Consider the following 18,253-nt stretch of genomic DNA (forward strand, 5'->3'; position numbering starts at 1 on the left):
AGACCCCACCTGGAGTACTGCATCCGGTTCTGGGGCCCCCAGCACAAAAAGGACATGAAGCTGTTGGAGCAGGTCCAGAGGAGGGCCATGAAGGTGATCAGAGGGCTGGAGCACCTCCCCTACAAGGGCAGGGTGAAAGATGGCGGCGGGTCTTCAGCCTGGAGAAAAGAAAGCTGTGGGGAAATCTTATAGCAGCTTTCCAAAACCTGAAGGGGGCCTACAGGAAAGCTGGGGAGGGGTTTTTATAAGAGCATGTAGTTACAGGACAAGGGAAAATGGTTTTAAACTGGAAGAGGGTAGATTTAGACTAGATATCAGGAAGAAATTCTTTACTGCAAGGATGGTGAGATGCTGGAGCAAGTTGCCCTGTTTTCTAATTCAGGACCATGTTGCTGGAAAAGCAGAAGTGATTTTTCTGCTTTTGATCAATGTGAATGCTGTATTCTGCTTAATCTCCCTGTTCGTTTGGGATTCAGGCCATAGTTAAGGCGGTCTGAAATGTTTTTGCAGCTAGCTAGTCCGTGAAGTACAGCACATTTGGCCTATTTTTGAAGGTTTTTTTGAGGCAGAGATGTTTTCGACAGTTGCATAATGGACAGGACTTCTTTTGTAAAATCCTCCTCGTGTGCCAGCGTCTGGTTATTGCAACCTCACTGCTAATCAGCCTGTAGGTCTCAGAAACTTTCCTTTTATTTTTTTAATTTAATTTTATTTTTTGCCTGTTATGTTCCCTGTTTTTGGAGGTGGGGAGGGGTGAAGCCTTCAAACCTGGCAGTAGCACAAAGCTGCTGTTTGCATTTTTTAGAGCTCCCTGGCCCCAAGCAGTACAGCTGACAGAGGCCTGCTATGTTTGCATCTTGCATTTTGCTGGTGCTTTTCAAGTTATTTTTGTCACTCTCTGAATACCCTCTTTGCTCAACTGTATTCTAGAGGGCATGTTAGAAAAGCAGCACCAAAGGACAAAATGATATCAGACCATCTTAGATGGCTTTCTGTGGAAAGCATTGGGACCCTGTGTCCCTTTGGTACAGGAAAGAGAGTCTATTTCACATTTTCATTTTGATTAAATTTAGAATTGTTCATTTTTCTGTCAAAATGTATATGTTTAGGCAATGAATTCGATATGCTGAGGAGATGCGGATCACTTCACTTCCTGTGATTCTTAGAGTGGAGGATCAGGAGAAGACAAGATGTGGTAGCTGTCAGTACAGGGAAGTCCTGGCTTGTCTGGCACTGCAATATTCCATCCATCTGCCCAGGATTTCTGTCTGTGTTCGGCTCAGATAAGCAACGTGACTGTGTTGATTTCTGTCTGCATCAGAGAGGATTGCATGGGCAGGTATTTTGTATTGTGCAGTTCTGCTGTTTTTTTTTTCCCAGTTGTTCTTTCAGAACCTTTGAGCTCTTGCTCAGGATAAACAACTACTCTGTGCTGCTGAGTACTGTGCTTGGAGCCTTCACACCCAAGTGGAGTCACTCTGAGGAACAAGATTTCTCTGTGGGCAGACTCCTTCCTTGTGTGAGTAACAGGGTGGAGGATGGTGTCTCTCTACAGATTAACCTTGCACTATACTAAAGCAACTGTAGGAACAAAATGAGTTCACAATTTAGGAAAATCTGGAATTTCAAATAAACCCACTGTATTGACCTAGGCACAGTTTGTCAGTCATTGCTATAGGGTATTCAAACTAAGCAGTGAGGTTCCTGGTGTGATGGCTGTTGGAAAAGACTTCACAAAGCGCGTCAGTTCCTCCAGGATCCAAATGCACTTTCCAAGGGGAGCTGAAGGCTTTTGGTTCCTTGCAAAGAAGTTCCTGAGGCTCAAAATCAGCAAAACACTTTTAAGCATGTCCTTAAGCACTTTGTTGATGAAGGGGAGACATGAACTCTTAATTATCTGTGCTGAATAATCATCTGAGAGGCTACTTGAATATCTTTTCAAACACTTATCATCTAGCTCTGCCCCAAAAGGCTGAGCCCAAGAATCCAGTGCTTTACCCTCTGGCTGCATTGGCGTTCTGTGAATGCACTCATTAACCTTCAAGTAAATGGGGCTGATATCTGGCTCTCTGTAGGAATTTTGCCTGTCCTGAGTGCTTATCAGCTTAGAAGAATAGACATTCAGCTTTAACTGGAGCACTGTCCACCTTATCCAAATACTGTCGAGTGGGGGATTATTAAATCATCTGAAGGAAAAATGAAGAATGAAGCTAGAAGGGGAACTGGCTTTCCCTTTCACATGCTGACATCTGTAGCATAAACATTGATGGATGCCTCAGCCCTACGACACAGCTGGCACTTTGGAACCCTTCATGGGAGGCAAAGAAAAGAAAAGAAACACCCCCGTTCCCTCACCAAAGCAGCAAGTGATTGCAGCTGTTCTGTAGAAGGGTTGTGTCAGCACAATGTGCATAGCCCTACTCAGAAAGTTGGTGTCAGCAGCCATAAAAGCTGGCCTGTCAGCATTTCTGTTGTATTTCATACATAAGATGCATGTTACTGAACAATTACACCGAAGGCAGGGAATATTCCTTGGTAACACAACTTGGAAGTAGCATCTTCCTGTGGGAACAATTCAGACCGTGTGCTGCAGAAACCTGTGTGCTTTGGATGCAAGGGCTCACTGCTGGGAGTCACTGCAAGCTGTGTGGGGTGCCAAGGCCACAGTGCCACAGCCTGGCCAGGAGCCTCAGCCCGTGTAATTAGTGAGATCCTGGTAATTCCAATGGGCTTTTGATCATGCCAAAAATACACATTCAGTGTGAAAGAAACTGGGTGATGCTTAGGTTTTTGGCCTCCAAAGTCTCCAGAGGGTATATATGACTCTAGCTTTGTCCACCAGTCTTGATGTGTCATTGTGGTGTAACCACTTTAAAGGACGGAACAGAAAGCTGGGATGGAGTTTGAATATCAGTTGATCTTCTGCTTTAATACAACTTCATTTGGGGCGGAGTGGCTAGAAGACTGTGTAGAGGAAATGGACCTGGGGGTGTTGGTTGACGCTCGGCTAAACATGAGCCAGCAGTGTGCCTGAGTGGCCAAGAAGGCCAATGGCATCCTGGCTTGTATCAGAAGTAGTGTGACCAGCAGGAGTAGGGAAGTAATTGTTCCCCTGTACTCAGCTCTGGTGAGGCCGCACCTTGAGTACTGTGTCCAGTTCTGGGCCCCTCACTGCAAGAAAGACATTGAGGCCCTGGAGCGTGTTCAAAGAAGGGCAACAAAGCTGGTGAGGGGTCTGGAGCACAGGCCTTATGAGGAGCGGCTGAAGGAGCTGGGATTGTTCAGTCTGTAAAAAAAAGGAGGAGGCTCAGGGGAGACCTTATTGCTCTCTATAACTACCTGAAGGGAGGTTGTAGTGAGCTGGGGGTCGGCCTCTTCTCCCGTATAACTGGTGATAGGACTAGAGGGAATGGTTTCAAGCTGCGCCAGGGAAGATTCAGGCTGGATATTAGGAAATACTACTTCTCTGAAAGGGTGGTCAGGCGCTGGAATGGGCTGCCCAGGGAGGTGGTGGAGTCCCCTTCCCTGGAGGTGTTCAAGGAACGTTTGGATGTTGTGTTGAGGGATATGGTTTAGCGAGAACCATTGGTGATAGGTGGATGGTTGGACTGGATGATCTTATAGGTCTTTTCCAACCTTAGTGATTCTGTGATTCATTGCTCCATCGAAGCCACCATTTAACTGCTTTGTCAGTCCCTGAAAAACAAGGAGCTTTTTTCTCCTTATCTGAAGGTTGCAGCTCGGAACAAATATTTTATGAAATAATGTAGCTAGAGAAACACAGCTGGGCTTTAATTTTTTTATTATTATTATTATTTTAACTGAATGAGACCTCCTTTTCTCTCCTGTGAATAGGCAACGACTTGCCACACAGTCCTCATCTCTGCTTACTGGGAAGCAGAAATTCATTCAGAAAAAAGCAAAAGTAATAATAATTAAAAACAAAAACAAAAACCAATAAACAAGCAAAAAGTCATGCTCAGAGTAGTCAAGGAAGCAGGAGAAAAAGAGCATAAAATCCCCAGGCGCTTGCTGTTGATTTGATCTCTATCTGTGTACAGGAGCTTGACTAATTAATTGCATGTGGCTCCAAGACTGTTTTCTGAATCTCTTCAGACCTCTGGATGCTGTGACTGCAGTGATCCCAGTCAGCACAGAAACTGCTATGATGCTGAGATGTGCCTTACTACGTGTTGGTTGGTACCAGCCTGCTGCCGGCCTCCAAGCACTGAGCTGCATAGCACAGCAAGCTGCACGAGGCTCTCCCTCCTCAGCAGCCCTCCCTGGTGCTCCTATGGTTTGAGTGCTTGTGTGAGGCAGTGAGAGGAGTATGAGGAGTGCTGCATCCTGCTGGGTCACTGGTGCTGTGCAGAAACTCCAGCCCCAATGGAGTGCAAAGCCTCAACGTTATTTTTTAATATATGTGCATCTAGGAAACAACCACCGCTACCAATGATAACAGATGCAGAGTCTTTACCAAGTGCTCTCCAGCAGTCACCTGACCACAGCCAAAGCCACATTTAAAGCAAGGCAGTGTCTCTGTAAGAGCTAACGTCGATTTAACAAAGCGATGCCAGAGGGAACAAGTTAGAAGAAATGTTTCCATGGCTGTCGGTTTCTTTTCTCTTTTCCTTTTTTTCCCCCTTTCTTTCCTCCTTTCTTTTCCCTATATCTTCCTCTTACTTTTTTCATCTTCAATTTGTACTTAAACCCTCCCAACCTTTCTGAGAGTCAGGAGAATGGTTCTGAGAGTCAGGAGCCTCTCAGAAAAGGTCAGACAACCCAACTGCACAGTCTTCTGGTTTGCCCACGGGCCTTCCAGTAGTGTGGCACTCAGTCAAAGCAAACGTGAATTCTATCTGTCAGAAGCAAACTTTAAAGCTCGGTGATGTGTCTATAGCTTAAGGTATTGTACTTTTTTATGTATACAGGTTTTATTTCTCTCCATTAAATATAAGCTGTCTTCGTTTTCCTTCGTGAGCCTGATCATTTTTCTATACGTTTCAGTGAGAATTGCATTGGGCTTCTCACTGCCTTTTACAGGGCAGCATTGATCTCTTTCCATTTTGGTAGGGAGCTGAATGGATGGCTTTGTCTATCTAGAGGAGCTTATTCTTTATGTTTACAGTTCTTTTCAGAATATCTTTCAGTATGACTGATGTATAAATGCTAATTGTGGGTGGGGTAGGTGGTAGGGGACTTCTGCAGTCTTGCAGTTTATGTATAGGCAATATATTTCTCTTCCTAAGGTTAATAACAGAACTGATTTTTGTTGTATTGCTCTTCTGAGAGAGTAACTCAATTATTAATTTTTAGTTGTACATGCAGGCAGAATCCTGTTCATTTCACAAAATGCAAATAAATGCTCTGAGGGCTAACTGCAGGAGTTTCTGTATAAGCTGCAGCTTAACTCCATAGGACACCACCCCAAACCCCACCCAGGAACTGAGTGGGTCATCACACCCAGTGTTTGTTCTCAACTCCACCTTTCTAAAAGTACCTCAGCACATCTGACCTGCAGGATGCCTTCTCCCATGTAGGCTGGACATTTCTCAAGCTGCCCAATTAGTGTGCTGGATACCAGGGGTTTTCATGACCTTCCTCATCTGTCTGCATGTCCTCCCTTAAGTTATATGGAAGCTAAGATGTCTTCTCTTCTGGTGTCCTTGACATGGGCTAAAATGGAGGACAGAACCTCCTGAGAGTTTCCAACTGTGTGGTCTTCTGACAGCTCAAATGATTTTGGTGACTCATAAGGAGACACAAAGGCCACCTTTTTTTCTGACTGTGAAAATCAGATGGCAAAACCCAATAAATTAGGCCTGAAAGAACTGAAAAACCTCTCTTTAGTTGCCTGGGAGGGAGGAAAGGAAGAGGATCAATGTATACAAAAGCATCACAAAGTTTCCTTTCTGTCCTGTCATCCACAGTGTCTTCAAAAACACTTCTTCCTGAGACAGAGCTTGAACTGGTTCTGTTTCAACTTCAGCCCTTCATGCTATTACAACTAATCCCCAGTGGAAATATTTCTTTTCCTTTCATTACTTTTTGTGCAAATATTTATACAGTTATCTTGCTTGTTTCCTTTAATTTGTATCCCTTTAGACCAAGTAAATTTAGTTCTTGTCATCTCACTTTCAAAGTTGTATTTTTAAGTAATAAAGCAACATTAAATATAGTTGGAAACAGACAATATAATGCACCTGAGATTTCACAATAATTCAGGCTTTTGGAGACAATAGTGTCCTTTTTACTAAGATCAGCAATACAGTGTTATGAATCAGTTCCTTGTCAGGAGTTTTTGAGCATTTGAAATAATAACTGTTTTTTAAAATAATTTACATATGTGTGGTTTAAAAGCCTATTTTTGAGATCGTACGTAAATTCTTCAACCTGTTTTAACAACAATTACAGTGAGAACTTGGATATTTAATTTCTAAACACTGAATTAATTTTTTCTTTTTTCTTGTTTAAGTACCGTGCAATAGCTTGGAAACTCTTGTGGCATCTGACAAGGGACTTCACAGTGCCTGATGGAACGCGTTGCATGCTCCCTCACATCCTGCTCTGGCAACAGTAACACCATTCATCCTCCAGCAAGTGGGGCTGGGAGGAAGTCCGGGTTTATTGCTCTTTCCTGGGGGGACTGGAAGGTTCAGGAAATTATGGGATTTAGAGATTCTCAACTTCTGAGCCATTTGCTTGAACTGCTCTTAACTGAGAAATTCAATACGCCACATATATTTTCAAAGATTCTTGCTTACAGTTTGTGTACCTGTAGTAAGCTTTTTAGCTGGCTCACCTGGAAAAGTACTGTAGAAGTTAAAGAAGATAGACTTACAAGAATTTGACAGAAATTGGCCCCTGTACAATTATAGTATGCCAATTGCTATCTGATGTATGCACTGCATTGCAAAATCATTGCCTGGTAGTGCATACAGGCCTTCTGTGAGCTTCTCTTTGGAGATGCTCTTGAAATGAAAAGTGGATGCAATGAACGCTGGATGTTTATCATCAATTCCTCTGTGAAGATCTTGACTGCCACTGGTTAAAACTTGTAAGTGAACTTCAGGCAGCGTTATCGAGATGATTACACTGACACTGACTAATATTTCCAATGGTTTGACCAGTCATTTGGGCTTTGCAAACTCACGCTCTTGGCTCTAAGCACTGGATATTTTAAAGCAGGCTCATAATGAGTGATAGGAAGTTACCTTTTCCAGGTAATACTCTAGACACTTTTTGCCTATATACTTAGTTTAAATTTACTAAGCAAGTAAGCAATAAAATAAGCTCCATAGAGGTATATAAAACCAGAGTTGCTTGGATTTACTGCCAAGAGATGCATGATGAGTATGATTAAGAGCCACTTTATGCTGACTTTCTAATAACTCTCTGCTGAAATACATACTTCAGACAGTTCTGTCAGCTTTATTGTTACTTTCTAATTTTGGTCTAAAGATTTTTATCAGATGTGATTTTTCCCTTTAGGGATTATAGGATGCATAAATTTTTGATGATGAGAGAGTTCCTGTGATTCATTCTAGGGCTCCAGTATTTAAGATGAAGCTCCTCACCAGTGTCTGTAGGAAGTGTTGTTTTTTACTCACTCTGAATTCTTTTCCTGAATCTTCAGATCTTCAGTTTTTTTTTTAATATTATTTATCATATAGAAAAAAAATCCTTTATGTTTGAGATCAGGGGTCTGTATCCTAGTGTGAATAAAGAAAGTGTTATTCTTTTCATTATTGGAAAGAAATGGAGCTGAATTCATATTATTTTGCTTTTATTACAACTGAGTTCAGACTGTGATTGTGCTGAAAGAATGTAGAAACTGAGGAACTGAGGTCATCTTTGGAAACCTACTTCCCCAAAACTAAATATATTATCTTATCTTCATTTTCATTATGAAAATTATTTCAGTCTTGTATTTTTAAATAGATATTAAAACTCTATCCATCTTAGCCATGAGTCAAATGTGTTTTGGACTTGACTCACTTGCCCAGCATTAAGTGTTACTGTTCTCGGCTTGTCTGGAATCCTGTTTTGGTCCAAAAGGGCACCAGTGACTCATAACTCCAGTGTCACACCAGCCAGACCTGCATAGATATAACTACATTAAACCACACCTCTAATACCTAGGAGGACCTTGCAGAAAAATAAAGTAGAAAACTAAACTTTGCCATTTCTTGGAAACAGCAGGGTGAAAACTCATCACATTTTTTATTTTCTTGTAAAATATTTTGACTTTCCAGTAACAGCCTACAGAAGCAACACGAATCTATGGGCTCAGTTCAGATCCATAAGCACAGGTGTCCAGTTATTTACTAGTAATCCTGCCTGACCTCCTCTATCCTGTCTGCTAACCTTGTAAACACATTCTGGTTGCATAAATGCCTGTCCTTTGTCAAAATAAATCTATTTACAGGCTCTTTTGTCTGTGTTCTGGCTTTGGGGGAAGGTTGCCCACTCAGCCATCAGACAGAAGAAGTTTGGTGTCCAGTGATAGCGAAGATGTCCTCATGCAGTTCTCCTGGCTCCCAGATACAGCACTGAAAGGGTGAGAGTCTCACAAAAAATGTTTTGGCAGGACATCTGAGATATTTCAGAGAATCTCAGTGGCATTAGAAGCTACTTCACCTTGAAACTGAAGTCAGAGAAGAGGACTCTGCTCAACCATGAGTTACTCCATAGCCTTTACTCTCCTCTTGTCCTTTTGAAGAACAGGTTTGTAGGAACAAGCTGGTAGCAGTCCGTTCCACCTTCAGAAACTGTCTCTGATAAGGGATGGGACTCATTTCACCTAACTGTAGAGAAGCTACAGTCTTAGCCAGTTTACAGTGGGAGTCTAGATTCCTAGCTTAGAAATATAAGCACTTTGAAATGGGTTTTGTGATGAGGAGCTGCTTAGGATGAGTGGGGTGATGCTACCTGCTTCTTGTGATTGAAGAAGAAACCTAGGTGACTAATTCACATTGCAGCCTCAGAGGGCATATCTACACTGGGTGTCAAGGAAACCATAATGAGCCTGCAAGAGAGCACAGCCAGGTATGGCTTTAGTACACTACCACTGAAAGTGGGAATGCAGCTTTGCTGCTGTATTCAGGTCCAAAGCCATGCCTTGGGGTAGCTGTGGCTAGGCTGTTGGCCATAGGGCATACAGCATTTGGAAAACAGTGCATCAGGTAAACTCCACTGCAACACTCACCATATGGACCGAGCTATGGATCACCAAACTATCCCATCTTGTTTCAAAAATGCACATTAATCCTCAGTGGCTGTGTAAAAAATTTTATGAAGTTCAATGTGGATTTGCTTAAATATTTACCCTTTTTCTCAGGTGTTTTTTTTGTTTGCTTTGTTTTGTTTTGGTGGGACTTGCCAAGTTCCATGTTCCTGCTGCGCTTTAGGAGTATTTATGATCATTAGCCCTAAAGTTAACATGACCTTTTCTGGGAGGGTTGTGCTAAGCCTGCAATAGACATACTGCCTTCTCAGGGAGCTATTTGTGTCTCTTTAGAAATCCTCAGGTCAAACTGAAGATGCTCGTTTTCTCTCTGTGTCAATAGAAGTTCCCCAGGGAAAGTCCTGGGGCACTGGCCCTGAGCTGTCAAACTAAAAACACAGCACTGCATCCTCTGAGCATGTGATGAACTTCATAGTTGTGTGATGGTCTACAAGCTGACTCATTTTTCTATTCCCTTTGTCTTCACCTCATCCTATGATAGCTATGTATATATGTGTAGATGTATACACACACACACATACATACTGTAATTGGGAACGTGGGTGGGCTATGCTCCTAGTTGTATTTTAGAAAGCTAAAATTAGGCTTTTGGTGTTAAAACTGTATACAGTGCCCTGAGCTGTGGTTCAGCTTTGCTTTCTCACCGTTTCCTCAGTAACCATAGCTACTGCGCCTTAATTACTGCGAGCTTATTTCTCTGAGATTCCTTCTTTTACAATTACTGGTGTAATTTCTTACAAATTCCAGCAGAAAGCCCCCACAATGAGCACCCCATCTCTTCCTCTGGCCTCGATCCTTTTCCTCGCCTAACTGCTCCACCCGTAAATAAAACCTGCCCCCAGTTTGCTTTGTGATCAGTGTCCCACCAAACAAAATTGGTTAGTCACCAATTTACCTGTACTCCTTTTGGCTGATGAGAGCACCTGATGCCACCTGTGTCTAATCTAAAGAAAATAACTAGTGCTCCTGGCTCCTGCTGAGTATGGCGATGCTCAGCAGTAAAGCTTAAAAGATTGATTATCCTGAATCATTTTCACCAGCTACCAGAGCTGCTAGTATTTTTTTTAAATATATACTTGCAGTGCCTCTCTTCATAAAAAGTATGCAAGGATTTCAGGTCTTTGGCTAGCAGGGGAGCATAAATCATCACAGACAATGTGATGCTGATGATTTGTATTCTTGTAGCCCCTATTCCATAGTCCTGAACAGCTACAAAATAAAAGGCATTCCCTTACCCCAGATGATAGATAATCTTGGCATAGAAGAAGGAAAATAGCAGATGGATATAGATGCATGGGGGAATACAGTCGGTCTGGGTCAGGATGATGCCTGTCTAACTGCAGTTGAATTTTTGAGGCTTTATGACTGGATCATTTCAAAGGAGAGATACAACATAAAGATGACTGTTATTGTGCTATCATAAAAGAAAAGGAGGAACATTTTGTAATATTTCTGATAAGTAAGGAAAAGTCATTCCTTTTTTGTGTGATACCTGTTTACGTTGTGGACTTCTACATGAATAAATCACTGCTGTAGTTGTCACAATCCAAGCCAATGCACTGCCATAAAGACAAAAGCTAGATCACGACACTTTATTATTATTATTATTATTATTATTAGTTTTGATATAGAACATGGCTATCAAAAATGTTCTGGCTAGGTGAGCAGAATCCAGTTTAAGATTGATGCCTTAGTGCAGCTACTATAGCTCTTCCTACTGCTGCATACTCCCATTTCAGTGAGCATAGAGGGCCTCAGCTAAACAGCCATCAGCTGTCTGCTCTGCAGTGAGTCCAATCATTCTTAGGCTCCTTGAGCTGCATTGGTTGGGTTATCACTGACTTTAACAGAGCTTGTTGGTTGGATTTCCCACTAAGTTCTTGGAGCTTGGAGGCACAGCCTAAATTTCCAACCTGTTCCATCCTTTTGCTGTCTTTTAGGTGCTCTGTTCAAATGTATCTGCTTAATCAGAAGTCTCCAGCTTGGCCAATAGATTATGCTTTTTAGATGTAGGTTTACTGTAAGACTAGTATCATAACTTGCTATGCTGAACACCTCTGATTCCTCTGAATACTTCAGACTTCACCAGACATCAGAGTTTGGGTGACTAATTCAATTGTCCTTGCACTTTAATGCTTAAGAAGCCTGCTCAGATCCTGCCAACATGATGTACGTCTTCGTGTTGGTAATCTCAAAAGCTGGTACATGAGCAGTGGCTAAAGGATAACGTGGTAGCTATCTCTTTCCTAGTGTTGGAGGAATGCTCAGCCTAGATCTATGCAGAGGTAGCATCCCACTAGGGATAAAGAATTTGATGTGGGAGTGAAAGAAAGCTAGTAGGCAGAGATCCTACACAGCATGTTCTCAGTTAAACGCTTTAGGTTGCCATGGCTTTTACTACAATACACTGTCAGTGCTGTATTCTTATTTTGAATGTCTTGTCATGCACATCACATGAACTGATTGCTGTCTCTGCACTTTGTACCAGTGACTCAGCTCAGCAGGGAACAGATGCAGCAGGAGCTACCCATCAGGTAACAGCAATGTGGCATCACTGATACAGGGATGCAGTGGGCTTTCTGTAGACTGGATGCAAATTTTTCCCCTGACACCAGGCAAACCCACAAGCTGCCAGACTCTGTGGTTTGTGCCCTCATGACAGGGCTGTAGTTGATGTGCCTTTCACTTGCTGTAGTACTACTCAGGCCAGGTGATAGCACCTCACAGATCTATGGCAATGTTTAACAAGAACACCAGGCCAACCTTAGGGCCAGGAAACTAACAGATCCATGCTTTGGTCCTGCATCTTGTGTGTACAGCCCACTGAGGTGAAGACACACCATTTTCTCAGTGTTACCAATCTCATCTTCACTCTCTATGCTCACTTTCTACTTTATTTTGTTGTATTTTGCATTTAGTTTTGTGGGTAAACAATGGTGCTGGACTCATGCACGCTATCTGACTTGCACCAGTGCTAACACGAGCTGTTCAGAAGTGAATTACTCAAGGTCAGGGATATAGCTTGCTTCCTATGGTTTTATGCACGGGGCTGTACAGTAAGTACAAGCAACTTACTTTAATACAAGAAAAAAGACATTTATTTGCAAGGGGAGCAAGACTGATGCTGCTGTTATGAAAAGCCCAGGTGTAAGGAAGGATGTAAATTTTTGTTCACGTCTAAACTGTATGATTTTCTCTATATTGTTATATTGATTAGCTTTGCTAGCCTTCTCCATTCTCAGAGGAGATAAATGCTTGCAGTAGAAGAATTCTTGATTATTTCAGCATACACCTCTTTTACAAATGAAAGGAAGTGTTAGAGAATGAAGAAGCAGCACTGCATCAGTGTATGAAACTGCATTACATGCAGAGACATCCACACAGGACCAGAACTGTCTGTGCTCGTTTGTTGCCACGCAGAGAAGCCGCAATTATATTAATCTATTATTTTACTGAAGTGGAAATAGGAATACTTTCTACTTTCCAACCAAAGATTACAGAGATTGCTTTTAAATGTCAGTTTTTAAAGGATATTAGCTATTAAGAGATGTATTGCATACTGTTCCCTTAGTTTTGAGTATAGTGTGCAAAAATAAAAATGTAATGGCTCCTCATGGCAGGCTGTATTTAGAGTTTGTGGTGGTTTTGTGCTCACTCAGAAAATCAGTACAAAACTTTGATTTTTTTAAAGTGCAGAGCTGCAGTGATTCTACACGAATTCCTTTCCATACTACACCTGTTTTACAGAGCAGACAACTTGTCAGGTTTCCAACATATGTGTAATTCAGGGGGGAAAAAATATATAGATAGATAGATAGATATAGACATATGCTATTTATGTAGCACCTTTACTAAAATTTACTCAGAATTGTGTTCTCAGGAAAGCACAATTTTAACCATGTGAAAGGTTGAAAGAGCTTACTAATCCTAAGAGAAAGAAACTACAGAAACATGCCAAATTTAGTTGTTTTAATTGGAGATATTACAGAAAACAGTATGTCATTTTCTTCCAAAGAATCAGCGTCCATTTATTTACAGGAAGGATAAAAAGTTATGAAAGTATACAAATACATTGCATGAGGAAGACCTTAAAGTTTGTGAAGCCAAGGCAGCACTCTTAAACAATGCCATACCTGGCACTTCTTGTAAATGACCACTTGGAGTGATTGCTCCAAGGTGAAGCAAACTGGTTGGGATGAAGTTGAGCTTCTTCACAATGGCCCTATATGGTGCTGTGTTTTGAATTTGTAGCTGAAACACACCAATGGGCTGCTGCTAAGCAGTGCTTGCACAGCATCAAAGCTCTCTCTTTTTTCCACTCAGCCCCATGGGAAGAAAGCGGGCAGGAGAGTGAGAGGGCAACACAGCTGGGACAGCAGACCCAAATGGACCAAAGTGATACACCACACTGTAAGGCATCATGCTCAGCAAGAAAAGCTGAGGTAGGAGAAGAAGGGGTGGGCCAATGTTCAGAGACTGGCAGGACATCGGTCTGCCTGCGCAATCTCCCGTGTTTCACTTCCTTTATTCTCTTCCTTTACCTATAGGACTGTCATTTTCTGACACCACAAGCTCTGTCACTTTTGTTCTTCCTATGTTCTCCTTCCATCCTACTAGAGTAGAGGAATGAGCAAGCAGCCCCCCATGGTCCTTTTTGGTGCCCAGTATGGGACTGGAGAGGTTCAAGACAAGGAGAGATTTGATTGAAGGGCACTTGGTCCTCCTCCTGTGGGACAGAAGTTGCCAGCCTTGTGCAATTACTCTTTAGGTTCATGGGCATCCCTGTACAACAAGGGCTGTCATACCAGTGTAGGCCATGAATATGACTTTGTCTTTCCTTAAGGGTAATCAACTAGCAGGGAATATGGCACAGGAATCTGCTCTGAGGCAGCCTGGGTGACAAAGAGGGAAATCTGGACTCTGTCCTGGATCTGGCTGGAAAGGAGTTAGTTTTCTTCATAGTAGCCTATGTGGTGCAGTGCTCTAGTCCTAAGAGAAAGTGACTAAAGCAGAGCTGGTAGCACACCAAAACCATACAGCAGCTGGTGTGCCAACACAGTCTAACATCAAAGTGCCATCAGGTCTCCAAAGAACTATCTCCAAAGGACTGAACTAAAACCAATGGAAATTCAGGACCATCTTTAAAGCATACATCAGTGTGTTCCAGGCTCCTGGTAGGGCCCTGTTTAGTGATATTTTTCATCGGCTTCTTGTGCCATCTTGCAATTTACAGATTTAACCTAAAGAGTTCTCTTTTGCATTGGGATTCCAGTAGTGGTGCTAATACTTTATTATCAGGTGTGTAATATAACTTCTTACTTAAGAAACTGGTGCATTTGGGTCACTAGAGCTAGATATGGTTTTTATGCTTTGTTTTACAGTTTGTGCTGTTCTTTTGCAGCCATATAAACCTGTAGGTAATAACATCATAGTTAGCTCACAATAATTTATGCTTGGATGAAGCCCTGAAGCTGTACTGCTATAAACAAAATCCCACAGTTAGCTGTATTTTGAATTTACTAGCCATCTTAGACAGATATACTAAGTCTGGAAGCCTGAAAGAGTAATCACTAATCAGCAAGTACATTACATTCTCAATTAATTCACTACTGTAGGTCCTGTGAAGGGCTTGTTTCTGCCTATGTTTAAATGATGCTTCCTTTTTTTTTTTAACAACGCATTTTGTAAAACTAGTATAGAGTCCATCTGGCAGCAATTCATTTCATTCACTTTTAAGTCTGCTAGCTTAGCCATCTTGTTTTCCTAAACTTCTCCAATGGTTAAAGAAGCAAGGACCTTTTCTTGGTCATTTTTCACTTCTTCACTTTATCTTATATTAGAAGATAGTGAGAACTGACAGTAGAACTGTAGAGCAAAACAGTCAGTGCTGAGGACCCGGCCCTTTCAACATGAACACTTTGGAGATCTTTTTCTTCTTGAGACTAGCCCTACTCTACTCCTATGGACTCAATGCCCACTGCACCTGGAGTGCATTATGTGTCCTCCTGTACTTTATCTTCCAGGTCATTTTATCTAAAAAAATTAAGCTAATGTGCTTTGAGACTGTGTGAATCATAGTGTGAACCAAAGCCCAGTAGATTGATGGACTGGGAGGTTAGTGGTGAAAGCACTGTTCTGATCCAGACTAACACACTAATAGAGACATACCCTTGAAGAAAGAGACACTTTTTCAGGCCAAAGTTTAAATGTTTATGTTAGAATTAAGTGAATTGTGACCTAAAAGTTCCAGTTTTCTTCAGGGGTCTCTGAGCAAGTAGAGGCACACATGCTGAAGATGTCTGATGTTGCATGGGAAGCTGACATCTTCTTTCTGTATCTCAGACAGATGACAGAGATGTAGTTGTCATGCTTTTTGCTGTTGGTTTTTTTGTTGTTGTTGTTGGCTTTTTTTTTCCTAGTTAAATTGAATCACTTCTCATTTTCCATCATTTTCATACCCAGTATGCTAATCATGATTTCTTTCACAAGTTTTATTCATTTCCTGATGTTTTCTTCCTGGCTCAAAACATCTCACAAACACATCAACCATCACTAGCGTTCACCTCACCATCTGAGTGCCAACCTCATTAAATCTCAGGACTGCATAAAGGAATACTGATGCTGAAAGCAGGTTTAAATCATATATTGGTGGATAACTGATGGCACTGAGAACCTGTGGTCTGTGAACATACCAAATTATCAAGCTCCTTAAAGAAGTAATGAATACTGCTCACACTATCTGCAACAAGCATTCCTTTGTAATGTAGATGAAAGAACACACCAAAGCCATGATACTGGAGCTGTGTCTTCTCAAAAAACACTGCTGAGGATGATTTCTCCTACTCTACATTTTTAGTCCTAAAACTACGCTGTGGGATTTGTTTTTGATTTGTGCATTTGTTTGCTTTTTGCATGCTCTCAGAACTACAGATTATTTTGCAGCTGAAGGCCAGCTATGAGTTGTGCTACAGGGTGACACATTTCATGGAAATTTAATGCAAATAGTAATCATTCTCATCAGGAGCAGAAACAGGAGATCTCTCACATTTCTAGCAACTGCAGACACCTGCGTGAGAGTGAACTGCATGAGAGTGAACTGCTCATGTCGAGCCAGCTCCCTTACAAAACATCCAGCACAATGGATGTTTTTTACAACCAACAAAGTCAAAATTACTGCTATTGTATGCTTATTTCGTTTTCATACTGTTTCCTTTGAAGAATTTACTCATGCATACAAACAAGTAGCATGTTCTTTTAACGTGTGTTTGTTGCAATGTTTACTTTATCTCTTGATTTTAACCGGTAGGTTCCCATTACAAAGAAACATTACCATAAAACACCACAAACAAAAAAATGCCACCATTTTAATGTTCTGCAAGTGTGCTACAAGTAAACTGTACTGTACTGAATTTGATCAAAATACTCAATGCATTTTGAGCACACGACCACCAATATATTGCTGACCCACTCAGCCACATGCAGAAGGACAATGACGTGCTTATTGACTCATCTCTTTATTCTGAACAGAGGGAACTCACTTGGATGCCACTGGTCCATTCAGCCTGGCCAAATGCTGATTTAAAAAACAGTGATGTCTTTCCCAAGCGTATCAGAGGCTGCCTGTACGGTACAGAGGCTGCATGGTGGGTTCAGGCTGTACTATGGGATGTTACAAAGCCAAGCAAGCTAATTTTGGAATATTGCACACACTTACTGTATTCAGATGATTTTAGTTACTGCACCAGACTCCTTAAGTGAATATTCCTTAGGATTACTTGTTAAGGCATAACTCAGCTTGTCCATATCAGAAGAGTTTTCTACACTTTGTTCACTCTTCTGTGTCACATGCAATAGTATTACAGCTCTTGCCACCTTGCATGCTCCATTCAGGTGACAAGAACACTTAATGCATGGGTGGCACTGAGCAGATAAAGGGCTGGAGGGCTTTTACAGGCTCTACTGAAGTGCTTTCTTCAGACTAGAAGTGCACAATACCATGGTGATAAGGCTGTCCTGTGCTGATCTAAGGAAGCCTGTGATAAGGAATATATAATAGGAGCAATAAGATAAAAAAAAAAGAAATCTTTCATTCCAGAAACTATGTATCTGTGTATACAACTGCTTACAGAGAGTTTTCTCTGAAGCTCATGTTTGCGAAGTGTTGCATGCTTCAGCTCCATCTTAAATAGTTTTATGCCACAAACTGTGGGCCATTTATTGCTCATCACTCCAAAGCCACTGAACTCTTCAGCTGTGCAGTCTGCTCCCTCCAGCCTTCCCACTAAGAATAAACAAGAAATTGGCAGGGATGGGGAGAAAGGGACATCCAAGAGACACCGAGGGGACATCAAAGAATGCCAGGAAGGGCCAACACAGAAAAAACAGCCGTGCCCTATGCAGCCAAGGACTGGGCTGGTGTTTTAGTGCTATGCACAGTAGTTTAACTACATGAATTAGCCCATACAGCTGTAAAAATCACTGGGCCCATGATAAGAAAATGAAGGACGGTATTGTTGATGGTTTCTGGTTTTGCTTGTTTGCTGTTATATCTCACTCTCTGTATATCTGCCTTAATCTGAATGAATCCTTAATGAAGGATCAGCAACCTAAATAAAAACTGCATTTCTGATTGATTTCACCAGCTTTTTTTTTATTTATACAGGTTTTGTACAGCTGATATACTAAGCGTGATAAAGGTTAGGATGGAAAGCAGGCTGTGGCAATCACTGCCTGCAGTTAGTTGTCTCACTCACACTGAATGACTTTGTGCCACCTCCAGGTGGGACTGATTGCTGCAGAGTTTGTCAGAGGTAGTGATGGCAGCCCTCTCCAAACTGTCCATGGTGAACCACATGAGATCCACAACTGTCCTTCTGAGAGCAAAGTACAGAACTGTACAAATGCCTATCATTTAACACTGACATTTTTTTAATTTGTAGGAATTCAATGAGTTCCATGAGTCATGTCAAGCTTGAAGTCGATTAGATTTTTGAAATAGCTGCACTG

The sequence above is a fragment of the Phasianus colchicus genome, chromosome 2 (assembly GCF_987193195.1).
Source record: "Phasianus colchicus chromosome 2, bPhaCol1.hap1.1, whole genome shotgun sequence".
NCBI classification, from domain to species: domain Eukaryota; kingdom Metazoa; phylum Chordata; class Aves; order Galliformes; family Phasianidae; genus Phasianus; species Phasianus colchicus.